The following is a 17682-nucleotide window of genomic DNA, read 5'->3' as shown; positions in this document are numbered from 1 at the left end:
CATATCCTAGGGCACAAAGCAAGCCTCAGCAAATATAAGAAAATAGAAATAATACCGTGCATACTATCTGACCACAATGCAGTAAAAGTAGAACTCAACAACAAAAGTAAAGACAAAAAACATGCAAACAGCTGGAAACTAAATAACTCATTACTTAATGAAGAATGGATCATTGATGCAATAAAAGAGGAAATTAAAAAGTTCCTAGAAGTCAATGAAAATGAAAACACAACCTACCGGAACCTATGGGACACAGCTAAGGCAGTCTTGAGAGGAAAGTTTATAGCCATGAGTGCATATATTAAAAAGATTGAAAGATCCCAAATCAATGACCTAATGATACATCTCAAACTCCTAGAAAAACAAGAACAAGCAAATCCCAAAACAAATAGAAGGAGAGAAATAATAAAAATAAGAGCTGAAATCAACGAAATAGAAACCAAAAAAACCATACAAAGAATTAATGAAACAAAAAGTTGGTTCTTTGAAAAAATAAACAAGATCGATAGACCCCTGGCAAACCTGACTAAAATGAGGAGAGAAAAAACCCAAATTAGTAGAATCAGGAATGCAAAAGGGGAGATAACAACAAACACCATGGAAATCCAGGAAATCATCAGAGACTACTTTGAGAACCTATATTCAAATAAATTTGAAAATCTAAAAGAAATGGACAGATTTCTAGATACATATGATCATCCAAAACTGAACCAAGAGGAAATTAATCACCTGAATAGACCTATAACACAAAATGAAATTGAAGCAGCAATCAAGAGTCTCCCCAAAAAGAAAAGTCCAGGACCTGATGGATTCTCTGCTGAATTCTATCAGACCTTTAAAGAAGAACTGATACCAACCCTCCTTAAACTGTTCCATGAAATAGAAAGGGAAGGAAAACTGCCAAACACATTTTATGAAGCCACTATTACACTTATCCCAAAACCAGGCAAAGACACCTCCAAAAAGGAGAACTATAGGCCAATCTCCTTAATGAACATTGATGCAAAAATCCTCAACAAAATAATGGCAAACCGAATTCAGCAACACATCAAAAAGATTATCCACCATGACCAGGTAGGCTTCATCCCAGGGATGCAGGGGTGGTTCAACATACGAAAATCAATAAACGTAATAAACCACATTAACAGAAGCAAAGACAAAAACCACTTGATCATCTCAATAGACGCAGAAAAAGCCTTTGATAAGATCCAACATCATTTCATGATAAAAGCTCTAAGAAAACTAGGAATAGAAGGAAAGTTCCTCAACATTATAAAAGCTATATATGACAAACCTACAGCCAGCATTATACTTAACGGAGAAAAATTAAAACCGTTCCCTCTAAAATCAGGAACCAGACAAGGATGCCCACTATCTCCACTCCTATTCAACATAGTACTGGAATTCCTAGCCAGAGCAATTAGGCAAGAAGAAGGAATAAAAGGAATACAAATAGGTAAAGAAACTGTCAAAATATCCCTATTTGCAGACGACATGATCCTATACCTTAAAGACCCAAAAAACTCTACTCAGAAGCTTCTAGACATCATCAATAGCTATAGCAAAGTAGCAGGATATAAAATCAACATAGAAAAATCATTAGCATTTCTATACACTAACAATGAGCAAACGGAAAAAGAATGTATGAAAACAATTCCATTTACAATAGCCTCAAAAAAAATCAAATACCTAGGTGTAAACCTAACAAAAGATGTGAAAGACCTCTACAAGGAAAACTATACACTTCTGAAGAAAGAGATTGAGGAAGACTATAGAAAGTGGAGAGATCTCCCATGCTCATGGATTGGTAGAATCAACATAGTAAAAATGTCGATACTCCCCAAAGTAATCTACATGTTTAATGCAATTCCCATCAAAATTCCAATGACATTCATTAAAGAGATTGAAAAATCTACTGTGAAATTTATATGGAAACACAAGAGGCCACGAATAGCCAAGGCAATACTCAGTCAAAAGAACAATGCAGGAGGTATCACAATACCTGACTTCAAACTATATTACAAAGCAATAACAATAAAAACAGCATGGTACTGGCACAAAAACAGACATGAAGACCAGTGGAACAGAATAGAGGATCCAGATATGAAGCCACACAACTATGAGCAACTTATCTTTGACAAAGGAGCTAAAAATATACGATGGAGAAATAGCAGCCTCTTCAACAAAAACTGCTGGGAAAACTGGTTAGCAGTCTGCAAAAAACTGAAACTAGATCCATGTATATCACCCTATACCAAGATTAACTCAAAATGGATCAAGGATCTTAATATCAGACCCCAAACTCTTAAGTTGATACAAGAAAAAGTAGGAAATACTCTGGAGTTAGTAGGTATAGGTAAAAACTTTCTCAATGAAACCCCAGCAGCACAGCAACTAAGAGATAGCATAGATAAATGGGACCTCATAAAACTAAAAAGCTTCTGTTCATCAAAAGAAATGGTCTCTAAACTGAAGAGAACACCCACAGAGTGGGAGAAAATATTTGCCAATTATACATCAGACAAAGGACTGATAACCAGAATATACAGGGAACTTAAAAAACTAAATTCTCCCAAAACTAATGAACCAATAAAGAAATGGGCATGTGAACTAAACAGAACTTTCTCAAAAGAAGAAATTCAAATGGCCAGAAAACACATGAAAAAATGCTCACCATCTCTAGCAATAAAGGAAATGCAAATTAAAACCACACTAAGATTCCACCTCACCCCTGTGAGAATAGCCATCATCAGCAACACCACCAACAACAGGTGTTGGCGAGGATGTGGGGAAAAAGGAACCCTTTTACACTGTTGGTGGGAATGTAGACTAGTACAACCACTCTGGAAAAAAGTTTGGAGGCTACTTAAAAAGATGGACATCGATCTACCATTTGATCCAGCAATACCACTCTTGGGGATATACCCAAAAGACTGTTACTCCAGAGGCACCTGCACATCCATGTTTATTGCGGCACTATTCACAATAGCCAAGTTATGGAAACAGCCAAGATGTCCCAGCACTGACGAATGGATTAAGAAAATGTGGTACCTATACACAATGGAATTCTATGCAGCCATGAAGAAGAACGAAATGTTATCATTCGCTGGTAAATGGATGGAATTGGAGAACATCATTCTGAGTGAGGTTAGCCTGGCTCAAAAGACCAAAAATCGTATGTTCTCCCTCATATGTGGACATTAGATCAAGGGCAAACACAACAAGGGGATTGGACTATGAGCACATGATAAAAGCGAGAGCACACAAGGGAGGGGTGAGGATAGGTAAGACACCTAAAAAACTAGCTAGCATTTGTTGCCCTTAACGCAGAGAAACTAAAGCAGATACCTTAAAGCAACTGAGGCCAATAGGAAAAGGGGACCAGGAACTAGAGAAAAGGTTAGATCAAAAAGAATTAACCTAGAAGGTAACACCCACACACAGGAAATCAATGTGAGTCAATGCCCTGTATAGCTATCCTTATCTCAACCAGCAAAACCCCTTGTTCCTTCCTATTATTGCTTATACTCTCTCTACAACAAAATTAGAGATAAGGGCAAAATAGTTTCTGCTGGGTATTGAGGAGGGGGAGCGGGAGGGGGTGGAGTGGGTGGTAAGGGAGGGGGTGGGGGCAGGGGGGAGAAATGAACCAAGCCTTGTATGCACATATGAATAATAAAAGAAAAATGGAAAAAAAAAAAAAAAAAAAAAAAAAGAGCAAAGTGAATTCACCATACTAACCATGTTGCTAGACCCTCTTGTTTCTAACATAAAACGATTCTCTTAAAAAACTGCAGTTTTTCTCCCATTCACTTGAATGTGGTGATTTTCCACAAAAGTTATGTTTCTCACCCATGAAAAGGCTGAAGGTTAGGCAGCGTTCCTTTCAAAAACTAACACAGTTCACCAAGCTTAACAAAGTGCAAGACCCTCTTGCTTGTAACATTAATCCTTCTCTTACAAGAGCTACAGTGCTTCTCCCTTTCACTTGAATGCGGTGACTCAGCACAAAGGTGATGTTTCTCATCCAGGAAAACAGTGAGAAGTAGGCAGAATTCCTTTAAAGAGCAAAATGAATTCACAATACTTACCAGGTTGCTAGACCCTCTTTTGTCTAACATTAACGATTCTCTTACAAACCTGGAGTCTTTCTCCCATTTACCTGTATGTGGTGATTTTGCACAAAGATGAAGATCCTCACCCATGAAAATGCTGACAGTTGGGCAGCATTCCTTTCAAAAGCTAACTCAGTTCACCATGCTTAACAAGGTGCAAGGCCCTGTTGCTTGTAACATTAATGCTTCTCTTGCAAGAGCTGCAGTGCTTCTCCCTTTCACTTGAATGCGGTGATTCAGCACAAAGGTTATGTTGCTCATCCAGGGAAACGGTGAGAAGTAGGCAGAATTCCTTTAAAGAGCAAAATGAATTCAGAATACTAACCAGGTTGCTAGATCCTCTTTTGTCTAACATTAAAGATTCTATTACAAACTTGCAGTTTTTCTCCCCTTTACTTGTATGTGGTGATTTTGCACAAAGTTGAAGATCCTCACCCATGAAAATGTTGACAGTTGGGCAACATTCCTTTCAAAAGCTAACTCAGTTCAAACTGCTTAACAAGGTGCAAGGCCCTGTTCCTTGTAACATTAATGCTTCTCTTGCAAGAGTTGCAGTGCTTCTCCCTTTCACTTGAATGGGGAGATTCAGCAGAAAGGTTATGTTGCTGATCCAGGAAACCCTGAGAGCAAGGCTGTACTCCTTTAAAGAGCAAACTGAATTCACCATCCTAACCATGTTGCTAGACCCTCTTGTTTCTAACATACAAGGATTTTCTTAAACAACTGCAGTTTTTCTCCCTTTCACTTGTATGCGGTGATTTTGCACAAAGGTTATGTTTCTCACCCATGAAATGGCTGAAGGTTAGTATGCGTTCCTTTCAAAAACTAACACAGTTCACCATGCTTAACGAGGTGCAAGACCCTCTTGCTTTTAGTATGAATGCTTCTCTTATAAGAGCTGCAGCGTTTCCCTTTCACTTGAATGGGGAGATTCAGCAGAAAGGTGATGTTGCTGATCCAGGAAACACTGAGAGGTAGGCAGTACTCCTTTAAAGAGCAAACTGAATTCACCATACTAACCATGTTGCTAGACCCTCTTGTTTCTAACATAAAACGATTCTCTTAAAAAACTGCAGTTTTTCTCCCATTCACTTGTATGCGGTGATTTTCCACAAAAGTTATGTTTCTCACCCATGAAAAGGCTGAAGGTTAGGCAGCGTTCCTTTCAAAAACTAACACAGTTCACCATGCTTAACAAAGTGCAAGACCCTCTTGCTTGTAACATTAATCCTTCTCTTACAAGAGCTACAGTGCTTCTCCCTTTCACTTGAATGTGGTGATTCAGCACAAAGGTGATGTTTCTCATCCAGGAAAACAGTGAGAAGTAGGCAGAATTCCTTTAAAGAGCAAAATGAATTCACAATACTAACCAGGTTGCTAGACCCTCTTTTGTCTAACATTAAAGATTCTCTTACAAACCTGGAATCTTTCTCCCATTTACCTGTAGGTGGTGATTTTGCACAAAGTTGAAGATCCTCACCCATGAAAATGCTGACAGTTGGGCTGCATTCCTTTCAAAAGCTAACTCAGTTCACCATGCTTAACAAGGTGCAAGGCCCTGTTGCTTGTAACATTAATGCTTCTCTTGCAAGAGCTGCAGTGCTTCTCCCTTTCACTTGAATGGGGTGATTCAGCAGAAAGGTGATGTTGCTCATCCAGGAAAACACTCAGAGTTATGCAGTAGTCCCTTGAAGAGCAAACTGACTTCAAAATGTTAACCATGTTGCTCGACCCTCTTTTTCCTAACATTAAAGATTCTCTTAGAAACCTGCAGTTTTTCTCCCATTTACTTGTATGCGGTGATTTAGCACAATGTTGAAGATCTTCATCCATGAAAACGCTGACAGTTGGGCAGCGTTTCTTTCAAAAGCTAACTCAGTTCACCATGCTTAACAAGGTGCATTAATGCTTCTCTTACAAGAGCTACGGTGCTTCTCCCATTCACCTGAAAAGGGAGATTCAGCAGAAAGGTGATGTTGCTGATCCAGGAAACACTGAGAGCTAGGAAGTACTCTAAACAGCAAACTGAATTCACCATCCTAACTATGTTGCTAGACCCTCTTGTTTCTAACATACAAGGATTCTCCTAAAAAACTGCAGTTTTTCTCCCATTCACTTGTATGCGGTGAGGTTGCACAAAGTTTATGTTCCTCACCCATGAAAAGGCTGAAGGTTAGGCTGCATTCCTTTCAAAAACTAACACAGTTCACCATGGTTAACAAGGTGCAAGACCGTCTTGCTTGTCAAATTAATCCTTCTCTTACAAGAGCTACAGTGCTTTTCCCTTTCACTTGAAAGCGGTGATTCAGCACAAAGGTTATGTTGCTCATCCAGGGAAACGGTGAGAAGTAGGCAGAATTCCTTTAAAGAGCAAAATGAATTCACAATACTAACCAGGTTGCTTGATCCTCTTTTGTCTAACATTAAAGATTCTATTACAAACTTGCAGTTTTTCTCCCGTTTACTTGTATGTGGTGATTTTGCACAAAGTTGAAGATCCTCACCCATGAAAATGCTGACAGTTGGGCAGCATTCCTTTCAAAAGCTAACTCAGTTCAAACTGCTTAACAAGGTGCAAGGCCCTGTTCCTTGTAACATTAATGCTTCTCTTGCAAGAGTTGCAGTGCTTCTCCCTTTCACTTGAATGGGGAGATTCAGCAGAAAGGTTATGTTGCTGATCCAGGAAACCCTGAGAGCTAGGCAGTACTCCTTTAAAGAGCAAACTGAATTCACCATCCTAACCATGTTGCTAGACCCTCTTGTTTCTAACATACAAGGATTTTCTTAAAAAACTGCAGTTTTTCTCCCTTTCACTTGTATGCGGTGATTTTGCACAAAGGTTATGTTTCTCACCCATGAAATGGCTGAAGGTTAGTATGCGTTCCTTTCAAAAACTAACACAGTTCACCATGCTTAACGAGGTGCAAGACCCTCTTGCTTTTAGTATGAATGCTTCTCTTATAAGAGCTGCAGCGTTTCCCTTTCACTTGAATGGGGAGATTCAGCAGAAAGTTGATGTTGCTGATCCAGGAAACACTGAGAGGTAGGCAGTACTCCTTTAAAGAGCAAACTGAATTCACCATACTAACCATGTTGCTAGACCCTCTTGTTTCTAACATAAAAGGATTCTCCTAAAAAACTGCAGTTTTTCTCCCATTCACTTTTAGGCGGTGATGTTGCACAAAGTTTATGTTCCTCACCCAAGAAAAGGCTGAAGGTTAGGCAGCATTCCTTTCAAAAACTAACACAGTTCACCATGCTTAACAAGGTGCAAGACCGTCTTGCTTGTCAAATTAATCCTTCTCTTACAAGAGCTACAGTGCTTTTCCCTTTCACTTGAATACGGTGATTCAGCACAAAGGTTATGTTGCTCATCCAGGGAAACGGTGAGAAGTAGGCAGAATTCCTTTAAAGAGCAAAATGAATTCACAATACTAACCAGGTTGCTAGATCCTCTTTTGTCTAACATTAAAGATTCTATTACAAACTTGCAGTTTTTCTCCCCTTTACTTGTATGTGGTGATTTTGCACAAAGTTGAAGATCCTCACCCATGAAAATGCTGACAGTTGGGCAGCATTCCTTTCAAAAGCTAACTCAGTTCAAAATGCTTAACAAGGTGCAAGGCCCTGTTCCTTGTAACATTAATGCTTCTCTTGCAAGAGTTGCAGTGCTTCTCCCTTTCACTTGAATGGGGAGATTCAGCAAAAGTTATGTTGCTGATCCAGGAAACACTGAGAGGTAGGCAGTACTCCTTTAAAGAGCAAACTGAATTCACCATACTAACCATGTTGCTAGACCCTCTTGTTTTTAACATAAAAAGATTCTCTTAAAAAACTGCAGTTTTTCTCCCATTCACTTGTATGCGGTGATTTTCCACAAAGGTTATGTTTCTCAACCATGAAAAGGCTGAAGGTTAGGCAGCGTTCCTTTCAAAAACTAACACAGTTCACCATGCTTAACAAAGTGCAAGACCCTCTTGCTTGTAACATTAATCCTTCTCTTACAAGAGCTACAGTGCTTCTCCCTTTCACTTGAATGCGGTGATTCAGCACAAAGGTGATGTTTCTCATCCAGGAAAACAGTGAGAAGTAGGCAGAATTCCTTTAAAGAGCAAAATGAATTCTCAATACTAACCAGGTTGCTAGACCCTCTTTTGTCTAACATTAAAGATTCTCTTACAAACCTGGAATCTTTCTCCCATTTACCTGTAGGTGGTGATTTTGCACAAAGTTGAAGATCCTCACCCATGAAAATGCTGACAGTTGGGCTGCATTCCTTTCAAAAGCTAACTCAGTTCACCATGCTTAACAAGGTGCAAGGCCCTGTTGCTTGTAACATTAATGCTTCTCTTGCAAGAGCTGCAGTGCTTCTCCCTTTCACTTGAATGGGGTGATTCAGCAGAAAGGTGATGTTCTCATCCAGGAAAACACTCAGAGTTATGCAGTAGTCCCTTGAAGAGGAAACTGACTTCAAAATGTTAACCCTGTTGCTCGACCCTCTTTTTCCTAACATTAAAGATTCTCTTAGAAACCTGCAGTTTTTCTCCCATTTACTTGTATGCGGTGATTTAGCACAATGTTGAAGATCTTCATCCATGAAAACGCTGACAGTTGGGCAGCGTTTCTTTCAAAAGCTAACTCAGTTCACCATGCTTAACAAGGTGCATTAATGCTTCTCTTACAAGAGCTACGGTGCTTCTCCCATTCACCTGAAAAGGGAGATTCAGCAGAAAGGTGATGTTGCTGATCCAGGAAACACTGAGGGCTAGGCAGTATTCCTTTAAAGAGGAAACTGAATTCACCATACTAACCATGTTGCTAGACCCTCTTGTTTCTAACATAAAAGGATTCTCCTAAAAAACTGCAGTTTTTCTCCCATTCACTTTTAGGCGGTGATGTTGCACAAAGTTTATGTTCCTCACCCATGAAGGTTAGGCAGCATTCCTTTCAAAAACTAACACAGTTCACCATGCTTAACAAGGTGCAAGACCGTCTTGCTTGTCAAATTAATCCTTCTCTTACAAGAGCTACAGTGCTTTTCCCTTTCACTTGAATGCGGTGATTCAGCACAAAGGTTATGTTGCTCATCCAGGGAAACGGTGAGAAGTAGGCAGAATTCCTTTAAAGAGCAAAATGAATTCACAATACTAACCAGGTTGCTAGATCCTGTTTTGTGTAACATAAAAGATTCTATTACAAACTTGCAGTTTTTCTCCCGTTTACTTGTATGTGGTGATTTTGCACAAAGTTGAAGATCCTCACCCATGAAAATGCTGACAGTTGGGCAGCATTCCTTTCAAAAGCTAACTCAGTTCAAAATGCTTAACAAGGTGAAAGGCCCTGTTCCTTGTAACATTAATGCTTCTCTTGCAAGAGTTGCAGTGCTTCTCCCTTTCACTTGAATGGGGAGATTCAGGAAAAGGTTATGTTGCTGATCCAGGAAACACTGAGAGGTAGGCAGTACTCCTTTAAAGAGCAAACTGAATTCACCATACTAACCATGTTGCTAGACCCTCTTGTTTCTAACATAAAAGGATTCTCCTAAAAAACTGCAGTTTTTCTCCCATTCACTTTTAGGCGGTGATGTTGCACAAAGTTTATGTTCCTCACCCATGAAAAGGCTGAAGGTTAGGCAGCATTCCTTTCAAAAACTAACACAGTTCACCATGCTTAACAAGGTGCAAGACCGTCTTGCTTGTCAAATTAATCCTTCTCTTACAAGAGCTACAGTGCTTTTCCCTTTCACTTGAATGCGGTGATTCAGCACAAAGGTTATGTTGCTCATCCAGGGAAACGGTGAGAAGTAGGCAGAATTCCTTTAAAGAGCAAAATGAATTCACAATATTAACCAGGTTGCTAGATCCTCTTTTGTCTAACATTAAAAATTCTATTATAAAATTGAAGTTTTTCTCCCCTTTACTTGTATGTGGTGATTTTGCACAAAGTTGAAGATCCTCACCCATGAAAATGCTGACAGTTGGGCAGCATTCCTTTCAAAAGCTAACTCAGTTCACCATGCTTAACAAGGTGCAAGGCCCTGTTCCTTGTAACATTAATGCTTCTCTTGCAAGAGTTGCAGTGCTTCTCCCTTTCACTTGAATGGGGAGATTCAACAGAAAGGTTATGTTGCTGATCCAGGAAACCCTGAGAGCAAGGCAGTACTCCTTTAAAGAGCAAACTGAATTCACCATCCTAACCATGTTGCTAGACCCTCTTGTTTCTAACATACAAGGATTTTCTTAAAAAACTGTAGTTTTTCTCCCTTTCACTTGTATGCGGTGATTTTGCACAAAGGTTATGTTTCTCACCCATGAAATGGCTGAAGGTTAGTATGCGTTCCTTTCAAAAACTAACACAGTTCACCATGCTTAACGAGGTGCAAGACCCTCTTGCTTTTAGTATGAATGCTTCTCTTATAAGAGCTGCAGCGTTTCCCTTTCACTTGAATGGGGAGATTCAGCAGAAAGGTGATGTTGCTGATCCAGGAAACACTGAGAGGTAGGCAGTACTCCTTTAAAGAGCAAACTGAATTCACCATACTAACCATGTTGCTAGACCCTCTTGTTTCTAACATAAAACGATTCTCTTAAAAAACTGCAGTTTTTCTCCCATTCACTTGTATGCGGTGATTTTCCACAAAAGTTACGTTTCTCACCCATGAAAAGGCTGAAGGTTAGGCAGCGTTCCTTTCAAAAACTAACACAGTTCACCATGCTTAACAAAGTGCACCACCCTCTTGCTTGTAAAATTAATCCTTCTCTTACAAGAGCTACAGTGCTTCTCCCTTTCACTTGAATGCGGTGATTCAGCACAAAGGTGATGTTTCTCATCCAGGAAAACAGTGAGAAGTAGGCAGAATTCCTTTAAAGAGCAAAATGAATTCACAATACTAACCAGGTTGCTAGACCCTCTTTTGTCTAACATTAAAGATTGTATTACAAATTTGCAGTTATTATCCCATTTACTTGTATGTGGTGATTTTGCACAAAGTTGAAGATCCTCACCCATGAAAATGCTGACAGTTGGGCAGCATTCCTTTCAAAAGCTAACTCAGTTCAAAATGCTTAACAAGGTGCAAGGCCCTGTTCCTTGTAACATTAATGTTTCTCTTGCAAGAGTTGCAGTGCTTCTCCCTTTCACTTGAATGGGGAGATTCAGCAGAAAGGTTATGTTGCTGATCCAGGAAACCCTGAGAGCTAGGCACTACTCCTTTAAAGAGCAAACTGAATTCACCATACTAACCATGTTGCTAGACCCTCCTGTTTCTAACATACAAGGATTCTCTTAAAAAACTGCAGTTTTTCTCCCATTCACTTGTATGCGGTGATGTTGAACAATGTTTATGTTCCTCACATATGAAAAGGCTGAAGGTTAGGCAGCGTTCCTTTCAAAAACTAACACAGTTCACCATGCTTAACAAAGTGCAAGACCCTCTTGCTTGTAACATTAATCCTTCTCTTACAAGAGCTTCAGTGCTTCTCCCTTTCACTTGAATGCGGTGATTCAGCACAAAGGTGATGTTTCTCATCCAGGAAAACAGTGAGAAGTAGGCAGAATTCCTTTAAAGAGCAAAATGAATTCACAATACTAACCAGGTTGCTAGACCCTCTTTTGTCTAACATTAAAGATTCTCTTACAAACCTGGAGTCTGTCTCCCATTTACTTGTATGTGGTGATTTTGCACAAAGATGAAGATCCTCACCCATGAAAATGCTGACAGTTGGGCAGCATTCCTTTCAAAAGCTAACTCAGTTCACCATGCTTAACAAGGTGCAAGGCCCTCTTACTTGAAACAGTAATGCTTCTCTTACATGAGCTGCAGTGCTTCTCCCATTCACTTGAATGGGGAGATTCAGCAGAAAGGTGATGCTGTTGATCCAGGAAACACTGAGAGCTAGGCAGTACTCCTTTAAAGAGCAAACTGAATTCACCATACTAACCATGTTGCTAGACCCTCTTGTTTCTAACATAAAAGGATTCTCCTAAAAAACTGCAGTTTTTCTCCCATTCACTTGTATGCGGTGATTTTGCACAAAGGTTATGTTTCTCACCCATGAAATGGCTGAAGGTTAGTATGCGTTCCTTTCAAAAACTAACACAGTTCACCATGCTTAACGAGGTGCAAGACCCTCTTGCTTTTAGTATGAATGCTTCTCTTATAAGAGCTGCAGTGTTTCCCTTTTACTTGAATGGGGAGATTCAGCAGAAAGGTGATGTTGCTGATCCAGGAAACACTGAGAGGTAGGCAGTACTCCTTTAAAGAGCAAACTGAATTCACCATACTAACCATGTTGCTAGACCCTCTTGTTTCTAACATAAAACGATTCTCTTAAAAAACTGCAGTTTTTCTCCCATTCACTTGTATGCGGTGATTTTCCACAAAAGTTATGTTTCTCACCCATGAAAAGGCTGAAGGTTAGGCAGCGTTCCTTTCAAAAACTAACACAGTTCACCATGCTTAACAAAGTGCAAGACCCTCTTGCTTGTAACATTAATCCTTCTCTTACAAGAGCTACAGTGCTTCTCCCTTTCACTTGAATGTGGTGATTCAGCACAAAGGTGATGTTTCTCATCCAGGAAAACAGTGAGAAGTAGGCAGAATTCCTTTAAAGAGCAGAATGAATTCACAATACTAACCAGGTTGGTAGACCCTCTTTTGTCTAACATTAAAGATTCTCTTACAAACCTGGAATCTTTTTCCCATTTACCTGTAGGTGGTGATTTTGCACAAAGTTGAAGATCCTCACCCATGAAAACGCTGACAGTTGGGCAGCATTCCTTTCAAAAGCTAACTCAGTTCACCATGCTTAACAAGGTGCAAGGCCCTGTTGCTTGTAACATTAATGCTTCTCTTGCAAGAGCTGCAGTGCTTCTCCCTTTCACTTGAATGGGGTGATTCAGCAGAAACGTGATGTTGCTCATCCAGGAAAACACTCAGAGTTATGCAGTAGTCCCTTGAAGAGCAAACTGACTTCAAAATGTTAACCATGTTGCTCGACCCTCTTTTTCCTAACATTAAAGATTCTCTTAGAAACCTGCAGTTTTTCTCCCTTTCACTTGAATGCAGTGATTCAGCACAAAGGTTATGTTGCTCATCCAGGGAAACGGTGAGAAGTAGGCAGAATTCCTTTAAAGAGCAAAATGAATTCACAATACTAACCAGGTTGCTTGATCCTCTTTTGTCTAACATTAAAGATTCTATTACAAACTTGCAGTTTTTCTCCCCTTTACTTGTATGTGGTGATTTTGCACAAAGTTGAAGATCCTCACCCATGAAAATGCTGACAGTTGGGCAGCATTCCTTTCAAAAGCTAACTCAGTTCAAAATGCTTAACAAGGTGCAAGGCCCTGTTCCTTGTAACATTAATGCTTCTCTTGCAAGAGTTGCAGTGCTTCTCCCTTTCACTTGAATGGGGAGATTCAGCAGAAAGGTTATGTTGCTGATCCAGGAAACCCTGAGAGCAAGGCAGTACTCCTTTAAAGAGCAAACTGAATTCACCATCCTAACCATGTTGCTAGACCCTCTTGTTTCTAACATACAAGGATTTTCTTAAAAAACTGCAGTTTTTCTCCCTTTCACTTGTATACGGTGATTTTGCACAAAGGTTATGTTTCTCACCCATGAAATGGCTGAAGGTTAGTATGCGTTCCTTTCAAAAACTAACACAGTTCACCATGCTTAACGAGGTGCAAGACCCTCTTGCTTTTAGTATGAATGCTTCTCTTATAAGAGCTGCAGCGTTTCCCTTTCACTTGAATGGGGAGATTCAGCAGAAAGGTGATGTTGCTGATCCAGGAAACACTGAGAGGTAGGCAGTACTCCTTTAAAGAGCAAAGTGAATTCACCATACTAACCATGTTGCTAGACCCTCTTGTTTCTAACATAAAACGATTCTCTTAAAAAACTGCAGTTTTTCTCCCATTCACTTGAATGCGGTGATTTTCCACAAAAGTTATGTTTCTCACCCATGAAAAGGCTGAAGGTTAGGCAGCGTTCCTTTCAAAAACTAACACAGTTCACCAAGCTTAACAAAGTGCAAGACCCTCTTGCTTGTAACATTAATCCTTCTCTTACAAGAGCTACAGTGCTTCTCCCTTTCACTTGAATGCGGTGACTCAGCACAAAGGTGATGTTTCTCATCCAGGAAAACAGTGAGAAGTAGGCAGAATTCCTTTAAAGAGCAAAATGAATTCACAATACTTACCAGGTTGCTAGACCCTCTGTTGTCTAACATTAACGATTCTCTTACAAACCTGGAGTCTTTCTCCCATTTACCTGTATGTGGTGATTTTGCACAAAGATGAAGATCCTCACCCATGAAAATGCTGACAGTTGGGCAGCATTCCTTTCAAAAGCTAACTCAGTTCACCATGCTTAACAAGGTGCAAGGCCCTGCTGCTTGTAACATTAATGCTTCTCTTGCAAGAGCTGCAGTGCTTCTCCCTTTCACTTGAATGGGGTGATTCAGCAGAAAGGTGATGTTGCTCATCCAGGAAAACACTCAGAGTTATGCAGTAGTCCCTTGAAGAGCAAACTGACTTCAAAATGTTAACCATGTTGCTCGACCCTCTTTTTCCTAACATTAAAGATTCTCTTAGAAACCTGCAGTTTTTCTCCCATTTACTTGTATGCGGTGATTTAGCACAATGTTGAAGATCTTCATCCATGAAAACGCTGACAGTTGGGCAGCGTTTCTTTCAAAAGCTAACTCAGTTCACCATGCTTAACAAGGTGCATTAATGCTTCTCTTACAAGAGCTACGGTGCTTCTCCCATTCACCTGAAAAGGGAGATTCAGCAGAAAGGTGATGTTGCTGATCCAGGAAACACTGAGAGCTAGGAAGTACTCCTTTAAACAGCAAACTGAATTCACCATACTAACCATGTTGCTAGACCCTCTTGTTTCTAACATAAAAGGATTCTCCTAAAAAACTGCAGTTTTTCTCCCATTCACTTTTAGGCGGTGATGTTGCACAAAGTTTATGTCCCTCACCCATGAAAAGGCTGAAGGTTAGGCAGCATTCCTTTCAAAAACTAACACAGTTCACCATGCTTAACAAGGTGCAAGACCGTCTTGCTTGTCAAATTAATCCTTCTCTTACAAGAGCTACAGTGCTTTTCCCTTTCACTTGAATGCGGTGATTCAGCACAAAGGTTATGTTGCTCATCCAGGGAAACGGTGAGAAGTAGGCAGAATTCCTTTAAAGAGCAAAATGAATTCACAATACTAACCAGGTTGCTTGATCCTCTTTTGTCTAACATTAAAGATTCTATTACAAACTTGCAGTTTTTCTCCCCTTTACTTGTATGTGGTGATTTTGCACAAAGTTGAAGATCCTCACCCATGAAAATGCTGACAGTTGGGCAGCATTCCTTTCAAAAGCTAACTCAGTTCAAAATGCTTAACAAGGTGCAAGGCCCTGTTCCTTGTAACATTAATGCTTCTCTTGCAAGAGTTGCAGTGCTTCTCCCTTTCACTTGAATGGGGAGATTCAGCAGAAAGGTTATGTTGCTGATCCAGGAAACCCTGAGAGCAAGGCAGTACTCCTTTAAAGAGCAAACTGAATTCACCATCCTAACCATGTTGCTAGACCCTCTTGTTTCTAACATACAAGGATTTTCTTAAAAAACTGCAGTTTTTCTCCCTTTCACTTGTATACGGTGATTTTGCACAAAGGTTATGTTTCTCACCCATGAAATGGCTGAAGGTTAGTATGCGTTCCTTTCAAAAACTAACACAGTTCACCATGCTTAACGAGGTGCAAGACCCTCTTGCTTTTAGTATGAATGCTTCTCTTATAAGAGCTGCAGCGTTTCCCTTTCACTTGAATGGGGAGATTCAGCAGAAAGGTGATGTTGCTGATCCAGGAAACACTGAGAGGTAGGCAGTACTCCTTTAAAGAGCAAAGTGAATTCACCATACTAACCATGTTGCTAGACCCTCTTGTTTCTAACATAAAACGATTCTCTTAAAAAACTGCAGTTTTTCTCCCATTCACTTGAATGCGGTGATTTTCCACAAAAGTTATGTTTCTCACCCATGAAAAGGCTGAAGGTTAGGCAGCGTTCCTTTCAAAAACTAACACAGTTCACCAAGCTTAACAAAGTGCAAGACCCTCTTGCTTGTAACATTAATCCTTCTCTTACAAGAGCTACAGTGCTTCTCCCTTTCACTTGAATGCGGTGACTCAGCACAAAGGTGATGTTTCTCATCCAGGAAAACAGTGAGAAGTAGGCAGAATTCCTTTAAAGAGCAAAATGAATTCACAATACTTACCAGGTTGCTAGACCCTCTTTTGTCTAACATTAACGATTCTCTTACAAACCTGGAGTCTTTCTCCCATTTACCTGTATGTGGTGATTTTGCACAAAGATGAAGATCCTCACCCATGAAAATGCTGACAGTTGGGCAGCATTCCTTTCAAAAGCTAACTCAGTTCACCATGCTTAACAAGGTGCAAGGCCCTGTTGCTTGTAACATTAATGCTTCTCTTGCAAGAGCTGCAGTGCTTCTCCCTTTCACTTGAATGGGGTGATTCAGCAGAAAGGTGATGTTGCTCATCCAGGAAAACACTCAGAGTTATGCAGTAGTCCCTTGAAGAGCAAACTGACTTCAAAATGTTAACCATGTTGCTCGACCCTCTTTTTCTTAACATTAAAGATTCTCTTAGAAACCTGCAGTTTTTCTCCCATTTACTTGTATGCGGTGATTTAGCACAATGTTGAAGATCTTCATCCATGAAAACGCTGACAGTTGGGCAGCGTTTCTTTCAAAAGCTAACTCAGTTCACCATGCTTAACAAGGTGCATTAATGCTTCTCTTACAAGAGCTACGGTGCTTCTCCCATTCACCTGAAAAGGGAGATTCAGCAGAAAGGTGATGTTGCTGATCCAGGAAACACTGAGAGCTAGGAAGTACTCCTTTAAACAGCAAACTGAATTCACCATACTAACCATGTTGCTAGACCCTCTTGTTTCTAACATAAAAGGATTCTCCTAAAAAACTGCAGTTTTTCTCCCATTCACTTTTAGGCGGTGATGTTGTACAAAGTTTATGTTCCTCACCCATGAAAAGGCTGAAGGTTAGGCAGCATTCCTTTCAAAAACTAACACAGTTCACCATGCTTAACAAGGTGCAAGACCGTCTTGCTTGTCAAATTAATCCTTCTCTTACAAGAGCTACAGTGCTTTTCCCTTTCACTTGAATGCGGTGATTCAGCACAAAGGTTATGTTGCTCATCCAGGGAAACGGTGAGAAGTAGGCAGAATTCCTTTAAAGAGCAAAATGAATTCACAATACTTACCAGGTTGCTAGACCCTCTTTTGTCTAACATTAACGATTCTCTTACAAACCTGGAGTCTTTCTCCCATTTACCTGTATGTGGTGATTTTGCACAAAGATGAAGATCCTCACCCATGAAAATGCTGACAGTTGGGCAGCATTCCTTTCAAAAGCTAACTCAGTTCACCATGCTTAACAAGGTGCAAGGCCCTGCTGCTTGTAACATTAATGCTTCTCTTGCAAGAGCTGCAGTGCTTCTCCCTTTCACTTGAATGGGGTGATTCA

Source organism: Castor canadensis, chromosome 7, assembly GCF_047511655.1.
Source record: "Castor canadensis chromosome 7, mCasCan1.hap1v2, whole genome shotgun sequence".
NCBI lineage: Eukaryota > Metazoa > Chordata > Mammalia > Rodentia > Castoridae > Castor > Castor canadensis.
This window is presented reverse-complemented; position numbering follows the sequence as displayed.